Here is a 17,151-nt window from a genome sequence, read left to right as displayed (position 1 = left end):
TCTCCACTCCCAGGTGCCAGGGAAGCAGTGCCTGAATGTGCAGGAGCTCAGGCTCAGCCCTCTCCCTGTGCTGGACTGCAGCCAGCCAGCAGCTGCTGGACAGGAGAGCTCTTGTTCCTTCCAGCTTTCAGGAAGAGCTGCCATCCTTGGTGTTAAAGACTTGGTTAGGGCTAATTTTAGGAGTTTGATGAACCATGGTTTTCCTTTCATTTGCTCGTAGGAGTTGTAAATTGCTAATGATCTGCAGCAGAAATTAATTATTTCTAATTATTCCCTTTCAGCCAGAGCTCAAATCTTCTTTTAGAACAGTGTGTTGATGCAGGTTAAATGAAGTCCAAATCCCATTCCCTTTTCTGTCCTTGAAATTAAGCAATTAAGCAGCAATTCCTGCCTGTTCTTCACGACCAGACTGGCTCATGCAGGACTGCACAGGAAGGATGTTCCTCATGTTTGCAGAGGCAGAGAAGATCCCATTTTAAAGCAAAAAATGGCACTAAGGCCTTTATTTTATAGCAGGTTCACTGTTTCTTCTAGGGCTTTGAGCAGATCAGGGTGACACTGATATCTCTTCCAAATACACATTCTGAGGGAGATTCTATTTCTGAGGAGAACGCTGCATCTGACTTGGTGTCACTGAAGGTCACAATAGTGCTCCATGTGTCCTGTGCAGAATGATATTTCCTCTGCAGTCTGTGTGGAAACAGGTGAAAATTACAGCTTTCAAAAATTAAAATATGGAAATTATTTATATAAAGGGACTTCAGGATTGCTGGTGTTGAAGGGGTAAGGCCAGCTAAATGAAATGTCAGCCAGTCTGTGGTTACTCTGCCTAGAAGTGTGGCTGTAACCAACACAGAGGGTGCACTGCTGTTGTCTTAGCTAGCAAAGGTTCTATCATCATCATACTACAAGGATTTCATATTATCAGAGCTCCATACCCTCTTGATACAGGCAGCTCCTCTACACACTGACTTCTCCAGGTCCTCACAGCAATCTGACTCTCCTCACTCCTCTTTCCTTACTCTTATCTAGCACTAGTTCTTATTGATTGCAGGTGTGGCCTGTTAAGATCAGGCCCACCTCCAATCTTCAGCAACTGACCCAGCTGCAACTCACTGGGCTTGCAAGATCACTCTCTACACCCTGCAGCCCTGCATTGCCACTGCCTCTCTCCTCTGGAGATGGATTGGGGAGCACAAAAATGACCCCCAGCAAACCCCAGAGCTTTTGGGAGACAAAGAGCAGTCAGAGTAGGAGAGGTTTTTCTGCACCCTGTCCCAAAGCTGCTGCTGCTGGATGTGGCAGTGATCCCTTCCCTGGCACACACTCTGCTCTCTCCCGTGCCTCACACTGGAAACAGATCTGCTCTGGAGGCACTTGGGAAGTTTGAAGGTAGAAGAGCAAGTGCCTCACTCTCTGTTTCATCACACACACAATTGCCTGAGTACTGAGCTTCACTGTGGCAGGGCTGTCTCAGCAGTGAGCGTGGCATTTTCTGGGGCAGGCCAGCCCAGCGTGCTGTCACACAGAGCAGCCCTGAGCTGCTCTCCTTTCACTTAATAGTCCAGAGCTTAAAGGGATCTGCAAAGGAGATTTGAATCTCATCTCATCTCTGACTCAGAGCTGTTATTTCAGCTAAAATAAGGCAATGATCTCTGAGGCAGGAAGAGTTCAGGGGGTTTGCTTAGTTTGTGGTAGAAGCAGCCTGTGATTCAGTGAGTATTTCTGCAGAGGAAAGCTAGGGACACCAAAAGCCTCAATTTTTAGGTGCTGTTATTTTAAAACAGTCTCCCTCTGTTGAATGTAGCCTCCTGTTGACTTTAAACCATCAGATCAAAAGCTGCTTCTGCTTCTTTCACCTGTACCTGACCTGTCCTCACACAGCTCCTGTGATGTCGTTCATTCACTGGTGGGAATTGTGATAATTTTGTCAAAATTTCATTTGAAGCTGCAGGTTAAAAATCATTTCTCCAGTAAGTCTCATCCTTTTGACACAAACCACATAGCAAGAATATTCATTTAGAGAAAGGGACAGCATTATTACCTGAGCAGTGACAGTGAGTGCTGTTAATTCCCACATGCTGCTTGATGACACAAATGTGTTCTACAGAATGGTTGTTTCTGAGGAGCCAACTCTTCTTTGCCTCACCACAGATCTCTGTCAGAAACCACACGGAAAATGGAGCTTGCACACTGGCCCTCAGCTTCATCTCCTGCAGTGTGGGAGGTACAAGAACAAACCTCTTCATCAGAGGGTTGTTGGGGGGAGTAGTGGGCTTTCCCCTGCCTGGTGTCACAGGAGGGAGGATGGCTTGGGCTGGTGACAATGCTGGACATCTCCAATCCCTCCAGCACCTGCCACTCCTCTAGAAGGACCCCGAGGGATGTCCCTCCTCTGAGCTGAGCTGAACAGAGACACTGTACCATGTACCTTGAGAGCTCATCTGCTGGCTTTTTCACAACAATTACCAGGGATCATCTGACTGTAAAGGCTGGCTCCCTCTGCCAATGAATCAATGTCATCACCCTGAGCACGATCGACATGTGCTCCCCATGCATTTCCAGCAGTTTAATAAACAAGTGAGGAGTTCAGAGCCTGTTCTGCATGCTGTGATGTATTCCTGCTTTACTTGTTCTGGATAAACACAGTGACACTTCATTGTATGGTGAGATTTATGATGGAACTACAGTGTGGGAGAGAAGGGGAAAGAGAGGCTTTTGCTGAGATGTGAGGATAAAAAAGCAGGGCTTGACAGAGAAATGGGAGTAACACGTGCTCAGCTGAAGATCAGGTAGCAGACAATGACCTGACACGTGCTAGGTAAAATCACATTCAATTCCCTCTGGCACGTCTCTGGGATTCTCAATGACTGAATAATTCTGAGAATAGACATCAGTATATTCAAGGGAAAAGAGGAAAACAAAAAAGGAAAAAAAGAACAGCAGATTCATGAAAGTTGTTCTTTTTGCTGTGTATTTTTTTGTAATCATAGTTAAGAGCACATGCTTGAATTGTGCCCAAGTATGGTTCTGTGTGGGATGAGGTCCTTGACTATGTTATGAGACTCTTTAATGATTAAAAGTCCCAAAACAAATGAAAAAAAAAACCAAAAAAAAAAAAAAAACCAAAAAAAAAAACCACCTGAGGAAACAATGGTGTCATCCAGAAATCCAATTTCTGACAGTGTATAAAATTACTTACAGGTCTTCTTTCCTTCCCTATGCAGGATCTTGAACATCCTGTGTTTTAATTATTTCTTGGCCAGCAGCCCCCATCCAAGGGTACAGGCCAAAGAGATTCCCATGAGGCTCTTATGGCATTTTCTGGAGCAGTGTCCCTGTGAGCAGTCCAGGCTGAGGAAATGGTGCTACAAGCAGAGCTGTCACTGCCCAGGCTTTGTGCTTGGAGCAGGCAGGGTTGGACATCTCTGCCTGGGGCACTGCAGCCCAGCTGGCAGGTGTGGGGAGGGTGACGTGCAGCCCCTGGGAGCAGGGACATTGTGGGTCAGTGCCACTTGCCAGCTGGCTGTCACAGCAATGCCAGGACCTCTTCCAGGCAGCAGAGTCCTGTGATGTCAGCCAGAAATCTGTGAGGGGTGAGAACAACCTGCTCTTCATTACCTGCCAGCTCCTGGGCAAATGAGGAAACAGATGTGACAAGCACAGCACAGGACACGGGGCTCCCCCAGCCTGCAGCTGGCAAGAGGGGCAGCCAGACATCCCAGCTCCAGCCAGCAGAGAGCAGGCAGCAGCTCTGAAGCTGTCTAAAACAGGTGTGGGAAAAGAGATCCTTCCTAGGAAACGTGAAGCACTTCCCTGAGCCCATGTGGAAGGGGTGGGAGCTGAGTCTGCAGTCCCCAGGGGCAGCAGCGTTTGTGGAGGGAGTCCCTGCACTGAGCAGCCCCGAGGAGGGTGCCCAGGTGCCATCTGGCACACCTGCCTGTGCCAGTGCCTGTGCACCAAGCCTCCTGGAGCTTGACAAGCCACCAAAGGGCCTGGCAGCCTCGTGTTTCCTAATTCCAAACATGTGTAGGACTTCAGTTGGGACACAACCAGTTCAGCCATCAGTGAGAGCTGGATCTGGGCCTTGGCAGGCTGAATGGAGGAATACATCTTGTGTTTTAGGAATGCAGAGTGCTCTGCTGCCTCTGAGCAGAGGCTGTGAGGGTGCCTTGGTACCCTTTGGCACCTCCTCAGCCAGCTGTGAGCACAGCTGTTGCTGGGGGAAGTACCCCACATTGCCGTGACCCTAAATGTGCGTGGGAGCTCTCAGCAGTCAGAACTGTGCAGGCACAAGCCCCCTGAAACATTTCCCATAGGGAGGTACTTCCAAGCATTCCTTGGTCTCCTTCATCTCTTTTCCCCTCTTTAAGCATGTTTAACTCAGGTCCCACACAAAGACCCTTTAATGACCTCCTGTTAACCTCTCTATCATGAATGTGAATGTATTTGCACCAAGTTTTCCACGTGCATCTTCAGGGAATCATTGCTGTTCAAATCAGCAACTGGAGCTTTAAACAATCCTCGTTTATGCTAAAGAATTTCAGTTCAATGTATGATTTTGAATAATATTTTATATTCTAAATTAACAGATATAAATAATTTTTGAAGTATATCCTCCTGAGTTTTAGACCTTTTAGCTAGTTTTATTTTACTATCTTAGTCTATAGAAATACATATAGATATTAGATGTATTTGTAGAATAAGTAGCTCTTACACCTGAGTAATTTATACAGATTTTCTACTATAAACCTCATTAGAAAATCAAAATTTTCTTTACCAGGTCAGTGTCTTATACTACTTTTATGTAACTCTACAGAGTGAATTGGAAGAAAAAAGAGAAAATAAACCAAAACCCCTCTATGAGTATCTCACTTTTTAGTCAATCTATACTGATTAGTTGTGTTTGGTCAGATGTGTAATATGACATTGTTCTTCTGCTGTGATTGGATGAATGCACAGACAATCATGATATGAATCATTACATTGCAAAGCAAAATCCATTTTCTACCAGAATGCTCCCTTGAGCATATTTTATAGAGATGAATTGCTGAAAGATACTATTTTTGAGTATGTTGGCCATTTTCAGGTGTCTCCCTTGAACAGCTTTAGAAATTATTTGCACTTGGATTCCAGTGGAGCAAAGGAGCTGGGGCTGGGAATAGGACTTGCTTGTCTGAGTTGAAGGATAGAAGGCGAGAGGGGTGGGCCCACCTTCCCTATCCCATCCCCTCCTACAGCCTGGGCACTGCCCCCTCCAGAGGGGCTCCCAGATTGTTTGGGGAAGGCTGTTTTTGTAACAGTGCTTGCTCTTCTGTAAGTGGAAACACAGCATAGGAAGTGATTTCCTACTGACTTCCCCAGGGAGGGGCATGCTGGGACTGAACATTCCTATCTCATCAGTGCTTTCTGCCTGAATTAGAGTTCAGAGGCTTTCTGTTATAATTTTGGGGATAAGTTCCCCCTGAGCAGATGAGCTGATGGCCTGAGCAAGCTGAACTTGAACAATTTTGCACATGGATGAGGAGATGCAGGAGTCACAGCTATGCATGAGTGTCCAAAGCAAAGCATGAGCTGATGCAGGGACAGGGACACACAGAATTGTAGTGCTGATAACCCTGTGCTGGTGGAGATTAATATCTCATAGACCTCCTTGAAAGCAGAGACAAGTTCTGGCTCTCATAAATTATTTGTGATTACAATAACATCTCAGGGCTGTATTTAAAGGAAAAAAAAAAAAAAAAGAAAAAAGAGAGATGATAATTGGTTGCTATATAATGTCATATATAATAGATGATAAGTTTGAGGTTTTATAGTGCCTGGAGCAAAGAGATGTGAAAGAGTTTGTCTGTGATTACCCCCAGTGGTGAAGTCATCACCTCATGGTTCACCCCAAGAACAATGTCAGGGAACCAAGCACTTGAATTAACACCACAGAAGTGGATTAAGGCTTTGGAGATCTCAAAGAGAGACAGATGCCTTAACCACCTATAGATTTAATGCCAAATAAAGAACTTGTGGGTTTGAAAAAGAATTCTTCTCTGTCTGGGGAACTGGAGAGAGAGTGCACAGTGAGAATTCTCATCACCCCAAGCTCTACACAGCAGGAGAGTTTCTCTGGGTGGAGAATGTCCTGGCTGAGAGCAGACCAGCACAAGAAGTTCAAGGCACTGATTAGAAGGCTCTTCCTCTGCCTTTTATGAGGAACAGCAAAAAGGAAAAAAAGAATTTAAAACCTCTAGTTCCTGAGGTAGCAAATTGAATTACTTTTGGAAAAGAATAGTTGCTGGTGGAAGTGTGAAAGTGTTGATCTTATGTATTTTTTACACATTGTAGAGATCCTTAAAGGCTGTCAGCATTTTAATTAAATATGACAGCTTGACAAAAGGAGCAGCTAGGTGTGAAATGCATATACTGCTGGAGGGGAGCTTTTTGTGCAACAGTGACCTGGAATCGGGAAGTCGCTGACTGTGACCTTCGCTGTGCTTTGAGGAGCAGCCAGAGCTGCAGGCAGGGTTGTCAACTGTGCAGTCCCCAAAAGTGACACACCACATTCATTACTGCATGAGCCAGCCTTGGTGAGAGCACTGCTACTGCTGCTCCTGCTTGCTGGCTCAAGCAGAGAAAAGAGCTGACCCTTCCCCTTGACATGCAAGCTTGTTTTCCTCTTGGTGTAATGGACCAGCCTGGAAAAGTGATGAGAAACTGCACTTTTCCACCTTCTTTCTGTTGGGGGGAAAGAAAAAAATCAATCTTAGCTGTAGGATTCTCACACTGAATCTTATTATTGTCATCAGAGAGCAGCCATGACCATAGTCTGTAACTAAGTTCTTTCTACCATTACATGGCTTTTCCATTAACTGCTCCCTCCAGTGAAAGGCTCTCCATCTCATAACACTTTGCTGCATTTCAGGTATCCCTATTATTAATTAATTTAATATTTGCTGCAATCAATCCCATCAAAATTAATTTATTTAGCACAATGTGGGTATTTCCTGTATCCTGATTATGTGTGCTTGGTCGTCTTAAGGATTTCCCTGCTGCTAGGATCCAGCACCCTCTGACATCCTGATGCAGCAGATCCTGACCTGTAGCAGCTGAGCTTTAAAGGCCCCTTCCAATGTAACTTATTCTGTGATGTTTTGTGACTTTTCCAGCTTCCCAGCTGCAAAAACTACAGCCAGGCAGACCTTGTAGAGCTGAGCATTCTCTGCCTCATGAAACTCCTGTGCTCCAATGTGCAGCCACTGCTGTAACTTTGTTGAACAGTACATTGAATCTACTTTCATTATATGTTATGCCATATAAACGTTATCTTTCATGTAGTTTATGAAATAGAATTGGCTTTAAATTGAGAGAAAAATCTGGATTGTTCAAGAATAGTAGGTTGTGCATTAACTTGTAGCTCAGCTTGGTCACTACCATGAAAACTATTTTAGGGAAGAACTTTTATTCAGAGAGGAGTGCACATTCATACATTCATTTGCATCCTGGAAAGGAAGGAGAGGGAGATTCTGTACAGGAAAATTTAATAGTCATTGTACTTAAGTGAATGTAAATTGAGGTCTACAACAGGGTGCACACCTCAGAGTAGTTGAAGAGTTCAGCACATTCCTCACAACCACAAAGTAATAGATCATTCATTGTTATCCCAGTGGATTTCTAGCACTCATTCTGCCATAATATTTCACTTTCATATCCTTAAGCATAAACAGTCGTTGATGCACAAAGACTTAAACAAACAGCCTTTGAAGGGAGCAAATTAAACATTAGGTATCAGTAGCATTATGATTCAGTGATGCTTATTACTGAGCAATAAGTACGTTGTTTTGTTCCCACACATCAACATATAAACAGGGTGATTAATGACAAAATCAAATGTTTCCATTCTGTTCATGCACTAATAGTCATACCTACTTATGATTTGTTGCTAAAACTCCAAAAGCTGTGCAACAGAAAGAACTCCTGCTGTGGTGTGAAGATGGGGTGGACGGGGATGGGAAATGCACTGGGAGCTTTGCCAGAGGAGTTCAAGGTAAGCTGTGAATTCCACTGGTTCTGGAGACCTTGGAGAGGCTGGGCCAGTGCCACTGAAATCAGCAGGAAATGTCGATTTGGCCATAAAACCCCAGAGCTATTTCAGAAACTTGTACAGGAGTGAGTAGCACTGTAAACCCAGCATGGGCAGAATCAAAACAAAATGTGTGTGCAGCAGGGTGATCAATAAATGTGCTGCAACAGGGCTTGACAGCTTTGCTGGTCATTTTCTGGCTTCCTACTTTCAAGATTTTTTGGGGAAAAAAACCCCACAAATACTTCCTCTCCCAAACTGAAGGTAGATTCAACCTTCTAGTAAAAAAAATGTGCTATTTCAGCCATGTCAGCTTTCAAACAGCTTCAGGTTATCAATTTACCAGGTTCATTGCATTACATTGCAAAATCACCCATGGGTGGTTTTGTTGTGTACTTCATGCTGAAGCATTTGTTTAATGTGGCTGTGCAATTGAACAGCCCACCACAATCTAGTGGTGCTAGAGCATGTAAAATAAATACCATTTATAGCCAGCTGTTGTCACGAGCACAGGTATGGTGTGAGTTACAATTGCTGTCCCCAGAAATCAGTCACAGGCTGTCATTAGCCTGACATGAACTCCAAAAGCCATAAACCAGCCCCCATTTGTGTTTTACTCTCTTGCATCCTCTATTTACCAGGATATGCTTCACCATCCTTCGTAGGCTGGGAGTTCCTCTCAGTGGGCAGAGAGGAGAATGAGAATGGTTATATCCTCAGACTGAAACTTGACACATTCCCTTCAACTTCTAAAGGTCATTTCTGTTCATTCCTGATGTGAAAGCACAACTGAGCCTTTTAGAAACACAGTTTTTTTAAAAAAAAGCATTGTTATTGGAACAGTAATACTTGAAAATAAAATCTATCCACTTAATCAGAAATCAAAAGAACTTCTGAAATGTTGACATGTGCATGTAGACATCTGAAAATACTGTGCTTCTCTTTTCTGCTGTCTTCTTAGATAAAACTAAATAGTGGAAAGGAACCCAATATGCTGTTTACAAAAGGAGAAGAATTATATTTTTTCTGTTATAATTAAAAGCTACTGTGCTCATGGGTTTTTTTGACTGCTGCTTCTGATCCAGAAAATAGCATATAAAACACATGGGAGAGCTTTAACACCTGCCAGTCTTTACCCCAGGATTATTTGCAATAAGCCCTCCTTCACCTCCCAATTTCTCCCATACAGGTTTACATTTAACCAGAAGTACTGTAGTATGTATATCTAGATGAAGTCAAGCAGTAAAGGTTACACTGGAAGGAATCCAAATCACTTTTTGCAGTTTAGAAAGGTATTTTAAAGCAATGAATTAACCAGAATTTGCAAACCTTTTCATAAGTGCTCAACATGGTATTTTTCTATCTTCTTATAATTGTTTTCTGTCAATTATTATTTATTTTTTCAGTGAGGGGAGTGCAATGAATTCAATCAACTTTGTTTTTTTTGTTTAGTTGTTTTTTCTTTGTGATTTCCCATTTCATTATATCTAAACTGGCTGGTACCATGCATTTATTGATCTAATGAATTCACATGTTTGCTTCCTTTCCTGTGTCTTTCCAAGCCACAGTTTACCTTCCTAAGCCACCCATCTTCCATTACTCTGAGGTTAAATCATTAAATAAAGATCATAAAGAATAAAAGTATCTCCTCTGATTCCCTCATTAAGAGTGTCCTCTGTCTTCCCCAAATAACTCGGTGAGGAGGAGTGAGCCAGCACTGGAGCTCAGCCTTTCCCCAAGCCCTGGCAAAGGGTATGGGGAAGGAATCCCATTCCTGTATGGAATCTTATTCCATACAAGCTGTGGTTTGGACCTTCACCTCTTAGCTCAGCAGAAAGGATGGAGCCACATGTAAAAAATCCAAAAAGTGCTCAGCAGCAGCCCAAGGGGGATTATTGTAAATGCTCAGGAATCTGAGTCCATATTCTCAGAAGGCTCATTTATTACTTTATGATACTATATTCTATTAAAGAATTCTATACTGTACTAAAGAATACAGAAAAGATACTCAATGCTAAAGAGACAATAATGAAAACTGGTGACTCTCTCCAGAGTCCTGACACAGCTTGGCCCTGACTGGCCAAAGAGCCAAAACAACTCCCAGCAGAATCCAATGGAACAACCACCTGGGGGTAAACAATCTCCAAACACATGTGAGCACAACACAGGAGAAGCAAATGAGATAAGCATTGTTTTCCTTTTCTCTGAGGCCTCTCAGCTTCCCAGGAGAAAAATCCTGGGAGAAGGAATTATTTCAGAGAATGTGAATGCCTCAGGTGAGGATCACTGTCCCCTGCATGATGAGTCCTTAGTGAGCACAGCAGCAACCTAATTATTCCTGCTGCTGTGGGCCCTGGAATTCAACAGGAAAACATTCTCTGGAAGAGATTTGCAAAGCCTGCTGAGGTGCTACTTAGAGAGGAACTGCTGGCTTCAATCCTGATCTTGCATGAAGCCTTGGTGTGTAGCACGGTGTGAGCAAGGCATTTTCAGGAGGCTGAGCAGAGAGCAGAGTCAGATTAATTTTCAAGACCAAGGAGGGAAAAATTTCAGATCTGTATGCCCTTGATAGGTGAACTCAGCTCTGTGTGGTTTGAATTTGAGTTCTCTCTTGGTGAGGCCAGAAGTCATTTTCTTTTAGAGTACCACAAGACAATGGTAATGATGAGTTAGAGGCCACCTCCATCCTTGGCCCCTGAGCTCTGAGGAGTGCACCTGTGGTCCAGCACAGCTCCTCCTGACCTCCAGCTCCTGACCTGAACTGTAAACCCTGAACACCCTTCCTTAGGGAAATTCCAGGAAGGAACAACTTCTGCTTTGTCCCTTGGTGACAGGCTTCTAGGACAACTGGGGTGATGAACTTGTGCACCCCTGCAAGTGTGCTCCCCAGCAGCCCAGCCTGGCTGCAGCAGCTTTCCCCTGCACAGAGGAGTGTTGCAGGATTTATCTGTGTGGTTTCTCTGTGTCCCATTGTTCTTCCCACGTACAACAGAGTAATTACAACCTCCCACAAAGATTGAACAGGCCGGAGCTTTTGTCCTTATCTCTTCCTACCTCCCTGTTGTTTTTCTTCCTATTCAGTTGTGTTTGAAAAAGGGTCTTCCTTTAAGCATTTCAAAAGCCTCCCCAAATTCTCCCCTCATTTTTAATCTTTTTTTTTGTTTTTTGTTAAACATTATTTTATGAGAATCACCACAGATTAATTTTTTTTTTTTTTTTACTCCCAGAAAGATTTTCAGATTCAAAAAGAGAGGTCTATTCTGGAAAATGAAAAAAAAAGAAATCCTCTAGTGTTTGAAATTCCTGTTCAGTTCTGCTTTTGGTGCCTGCAGTTCCCTCCCATGTCAGGACAACATTTACCCCTCAGGCAGCAATTAAAGGTGGAGACCCTAAGTGGAATTAAACTTGGTTCTTAGGGAAAGTCTGACTCTCTTTGAGTAATTCCCCATACTATGGAACAAGTGATTTCACAAGCACCATTATTCTGGATTGTTTTTCACAGTGATTGTGTGGCTTTTTGCTAAAGTCACCACAGTGTTGCTCATTTAACATTCATTAGGATGGGTTTTTTTTTCTCTCTGAGAATCACCTCTCTCTGTCAAACATCCAGTCATTGCAGGGAAGGGGTGGGGAACGTTTTACTGAGTGCTGTGCAAAGCAGCATGGAAACCCATCACCCAAAAGGACCTTTCCAGCAGGTGATCTGAAAACACTTCTGGCATCTTAGTCACTTTATAAACAGAGAAGTAAGGGTCCACTATTATTTTGGTACCACATACCAAGCAGCCTTTTCTCTCACCAAAAGTGTCATCAGGTGTTGGGCACTGCACACTGCTTGGCAGAGAGGCATCCTGCACACCCAATGTGCACTTATTTGTTTGGCTCCCAAAAAAGCCCAAGGGGTTTGAGATTTAATGTCCACAGATGTCAGAGGGAAGCAAAAAAAGGAAAAGAAAATCCCTCTCCCACAGATGGTGAGATCCTGCCAAGGACTTTGTGGGAGCACTAACTCAGGGTGTGCATTCCCACACAGCCAAGCAGGGACTGCTGGGGACAGGATGCAGAACTCAGCATCTGCACAGTGCTTTGCACATGGATCCAGCAGCTCCCTTTTCATTTATTTCAGCCTCTGTCCAGGCAATGACACTGATTTCCTTCCCCCAAACTTCAGAATAATTTATGGTCCATCATTCCTCTTCAACCCTTAATGCATTCCTTAAAGCTTAGTCTAAAATTATAAGGACAGAGTTTTTACAAAGAACACTGCAGTTCTGAGTTTTGTTTTGTTCCTTTTCAACCCTGCACTTTTTAAAATTGTGTATGCACTAAATAGAAATGTCATCATCTAGGCTTCAAGCAGAGACAAAGCTTAGTGCAGAATATTTGGGCTTGTTTCCAGTTGAGTGGGCTAAATGAAAAGCAATCAGCATCTATACCTGACTACTGCTCCTAACCAAAAGCAAACCTTTCAGGAGCTTCACAGTTGTTAGGTCAAAGTCAAGAGGTGTTCTGTGTTCTCTGGTTCTGCACACATCTAAGTTTTCTGGAATAGAAATATCAAAATTCCTTCCATGAATTCTGACCTGTGTAAAATCAGCAGCCTGAGGTTCAGCTGCTGGACAGACAGTGACACAATTTGTCTGCACACACACAGCTCTCTGCTTTCCAGAGACAAGGAGTTCAATAACTATCCAGAGTTTTAGATGTTTATTCAGAAGGAAGCCTTTGAAATTTATCAGCTGCTACTTGGGGTATGAGAGAGACTCCTGCTCTGAAAATTATGGTGCCACACAGTCAGACTTAAAAGCTTTCTTAAAAATTAAATGCCAGAAACTTAGAAACTTCCATGAGAAAAAAAGGAAACCCAGGTGGAGGTATTTTTTACATCTTTAATTGCATCCCCTGCAAGAATTTGTTCCCATAATTAAAGGGCACATGGTAATTAGCATGAAGAGGCAAACTACAAATGAAAAGTCAATGGAGTTGTGTTAGAGGGGCATATAAGGTTTTTTCAGATGCAGTTGGAAAGTCCTTTTTTAAGTGTTTATTACAGAATTGTAAAAAATTATCCATAAAAGAAAGCAATTTTTCCAGGAAAATGATGTCCTAAAAACTGTTTTCCACTTTACAGTCCAATGCTTTTCCTTTGTCATGATAAAAATGCTCAGCATCTTTTGGGGTCCATACTCATTTATCCCTTCCAATAGTTAGGAAATGTAAGCAGTGCCATTCTCAGTAGTGATTGCACATTTAAGTAAATAATAATTTTTGGTACCTCATCATATGGACAAACTGGTATGTAAGCCCCTGCAAATAATGGGGAGATTTTTACAGTCACCAATACCAAAATTCACACACACAAAAAAAAAGTCTCAATTTTTGACCACTAAATATAATTTAAGTCAGCCTTTTCCTTTTTTCCAAACAGATGGGAAAATACCAAAATATTTAGTACTTTCATCTTCACCACAGGGTTCTTTCAAAGGCATTAAGTTTTGGATGGCAGCCAGATTTTCAGTTGGGTTTTTCTCCTTGTGTTCAGGCCTTGCAGCTCTGAAGGCACGAGAAAGGAGTTACATGCAGCTCCCCTCAGCTTGCCATGCTTGCTACCTCTGCTGCTTGCTTAGCAAACTTTGCCCAAAGTAGGTTAATGTTCTGATGCACAGCAGGCTCAAAAACCAAAGCTTGATTTTGACTTTTTTTTTTTTTTGAAGGCTGTCAGCACTCATTCATCCAAAGACCTATTCCATCTCTCTGTTTACCCACCACAGGACATTTTAAAATCAAAGTCCCAGGCGCTGTTTTTAGAATTCAGAAGAGTTACTTCAATCAACCATTTTGTTCTCCTGCAGTGACAATTGGGATTTATCTAATTGCTAAATAAGGCTTTGCTCGTGCGAATTTGCATGGGGAGCCATCCAAGAAGAACAGGAGGCAGTGGGACTTGCATCAGAAGGCAGGTGTATTTTTGGGTAGCTCTCCTTTAGCATCTCGCCCTCACCATTACACTTGCCTGAACTCTGCAGGCTCTGAAGGCTTTGGGCTGGGCCCTGGATCAAGCCTGTGATGGAGGGGAAGGAAGGCAGGGGTTTGTTTGTGGCAAGGAGAGAGGGGGGCACAGTGTGGAGGAGGCTGTTGGTGTGTGCATATAGGATGGAGATATATATATATATATATATATATATATATATATTTATGTGTGTGTGTGTGTATACACCCTTCCCTTCTTGCCTCTGAAGTCAGAGATATTTAATGTTCCCTTTCCTTTCCATGTGCAAACATGATCCAATGCAGGCAGGTTCCCTGGCATCCTGGTGGAATCACAGAATGGAATCCTGAAATCATCCTGGGTTGGAAGGGACCTTAAAAATGACCTAGTCCCACCCCCAGATCTGTGTAGGTTTTGTTGTAGGTGCTTTCTTGCCCAAGCCAACTGTGTCCCCAGCAAGTATTTGTGATGTTTAGTAGTCTCTGAGAAGCATGTATAGAAGCTAATAACTGGATTTTGGGAAGGCAGGACTGTGTCTCAAACTTATCTTTGAGGGGTGGGCTCATTTGTCAAAAAAGGGAGGAAATAACCAGTGCAAAGTGCTCTTCACAGTGTGTCAGGAGTTAGAAATGGGAAACTATTAACACAAGTGTGTGGCCTGAAGGAATAAATATATTATATGAGCTCCTAAAGTATGATTTAAACTTTAACTTCTAACTTGGAAGGGGAAGAAGGGAGTTTATATTGCTTATGTTGCTTCAAGGTATTTGTCTGATAATGATAAGTATTTCTCTTTCTGTGTCATTGTAGTGAAGAATCACAGGAAGTTTCTTCACCTGGGATAAGAAGGGACTTGATACTTCACATTTTAATATCTCTGCACTTATGAAATATGTTACAACTTGGGATGCTTCTCCTGAGAAGCTCTAGAAAGCCACAGGATTGGTTTCAATGGCAGGATGAGATTCAAAAGTACCAGTGTTAAAACAGCAATCTGTGTAAGCTGCTTTACAACTTCAGAGTTATGCAAAGCTGTAACTTTCCCTGGCCTCCTGCCCCAGGCTGCCTGTCCATAAAGCACTGCAGCCATGCCTTGACACATTTTATGGGACCCTTCAGCGTGCAGGGGAATCAATGAGTTGTTAAAATGCTCCTGCAATGCTGTGGTGTGTGCCTGTGCACAGGCAGAGGGGTGGGCTGTCCTGGGAGGGCACAGTGAGAGGTCCTGTGGGCTGCTGTGCTCATGAGCAAGGGGCACCCAGCATTAGGCTGGATAGTAGGAAAAGGTTTTTCATGTAAACAGTGATAAAATTCTGGAATGTTCTGCCCAGGGAGGTGGTGGAGTCACCATCCCTGGGTGTGTTTAAAAAAGCCTGGATGGGGCACTGGGAGCCAGGGTTTAGTTGAGGTGTTGGGGCTGGGTTGGACTTGATGATCTTGAAGGTCTCTTCCAACCTGGTGACTCTGTGAATTCAGTTGTGGTGATGTGTGGGGTACAGTGACCAGGTGTTCCCTCTGCCTGTGATGGAGCTGCCCAGGTCATTGCATGACATTCCACCTCCTTCTGGAACTGCTGCGCTGCCTGGCACATTTTCTAATCACAAGTAAAAATAGTTGTGTCATAACAATGGTACCTTCAGCTTGGAAGGGGGGCTTGTTTAACATGAGATAATCAGTTTTAGAAGGCAAAAATGGGATCTAAATCCTGACTCTTGTGAATAACAATGAATAGCTGATGTTCCACATGCTGTGCAGTTTGCAGTATCTTAATTTTGAGTCTAAACCAGGACTCATTCACACATCTGTAATTGAATGTGTACAAAAGCCTCCCAGGAGAAGCCACAGGTGCAGGCTGTGCAGGAGACAGGCAGCAAAGCATGCTGAGTGTGATCATGTGCAGGCATTTCCCTGGGGACACCTCGTCCTGCCCACCATCCCCAGGGGTCTGCAGGTGGCAACCTCCCACAGCTCTTCTGAGCTTTTGTGTCTGATCCCAGATGGATCCCACATTACACGAGGAGGAGGGAACATGGAAAGCTGATGAGCAGAGGATCTCGAAAGCAAACTGCTTTTTATCTCTAAAGGGCTTGATCCACATTGCACTGACATGTTTCTTGCAAGGCAAAGGAGGAGCTGATGTGTGAATTAGAGCAATTTATGCACATTTAAAGAACTTTATGATGCTGTAATTAGATGGGCATCTCTACAGAAAGCACAAGTCAGCAGCCTAAGTAGAAGAGATGAGAAAACTGTTATATTTTATGTTGTTCTCTCTGTGTCCCTTTTAGGTCCAGTGCACTGTCCAGCTGTTTCTTTAGATTTTATCCCTGTAAGAGGTTCTTCATCCCAGCAAGATAGCCTTTTTATTTTTATTTTGAGGTGTTTGTGTGCACTGGAATAATGCCACTCTATATATAGAATGCTTTCTGCTTTGATTTAAAAATAATTTTATGCTTCTAATGAAATAGTTTTAAAATAGTTTCTTGCTTTCAAAAGAGCAAAATACAGCTGCTACTAGAATCTGATTAATGCTTGTTATTTGATGATAACTGTAATTAAATTCAGCTAATTACTGCAATATTTATGGAAAACAAGGAACAAAAGCTGTAGTTCAACACTGATGCTGCAGAGTATTGGGGCACAGGAGTGATCTAAGAAAAGCTGCAGGGCAGAGTGATGGCTCTGGGGAGACCTCAGGGAGCCCAGACCTTCCCTTTGTGTCCCACTGGGTGACATGGAGCCAGCACAGGCACACCCTCCCTCAGAACATCCACTCCCATTTCTCTGTGCTGTGAAGGATGTGTCAGCAGAGCAAACCAGTCTGGGGCACAGCAAGGATTGCTCTGAACTGTGCCTCAGCCTGCAGCTCTGTGGAGATGTCCCTCTGATGGGACACCAGGGGGATTTACAGCCACCTTTGTCTGCCTTCAGCTTAAGATTTAAGGGAAGAGCAGAGAAACATCATTTCCCTGGGAACTCCTCTCTGGTGACAGCTTCTGAAACACCGAGCTCTGACAGATGGATGTGATGGCAGCTCATGGATATCTTGGTGGTTACAGCAGGGCCATTGCTCTCAGCTCATCACTCACAC

Source organism: Serinus canaria, chromosome 6, assembly GCF_022539315.1.
Source record: "Serinus canaria isolate serCan28SL12 chromosome 6, serCan2020, whole genome shotgun sequence".
Lineage (NCBI taxonomy): Eukaryota > Metazoa > Chordata > Aves > Passeriformes > Fringillidae > Serinus > Serinus canaria.
This window is presented reverse-complemented; position numbering follows the sequence as displayed.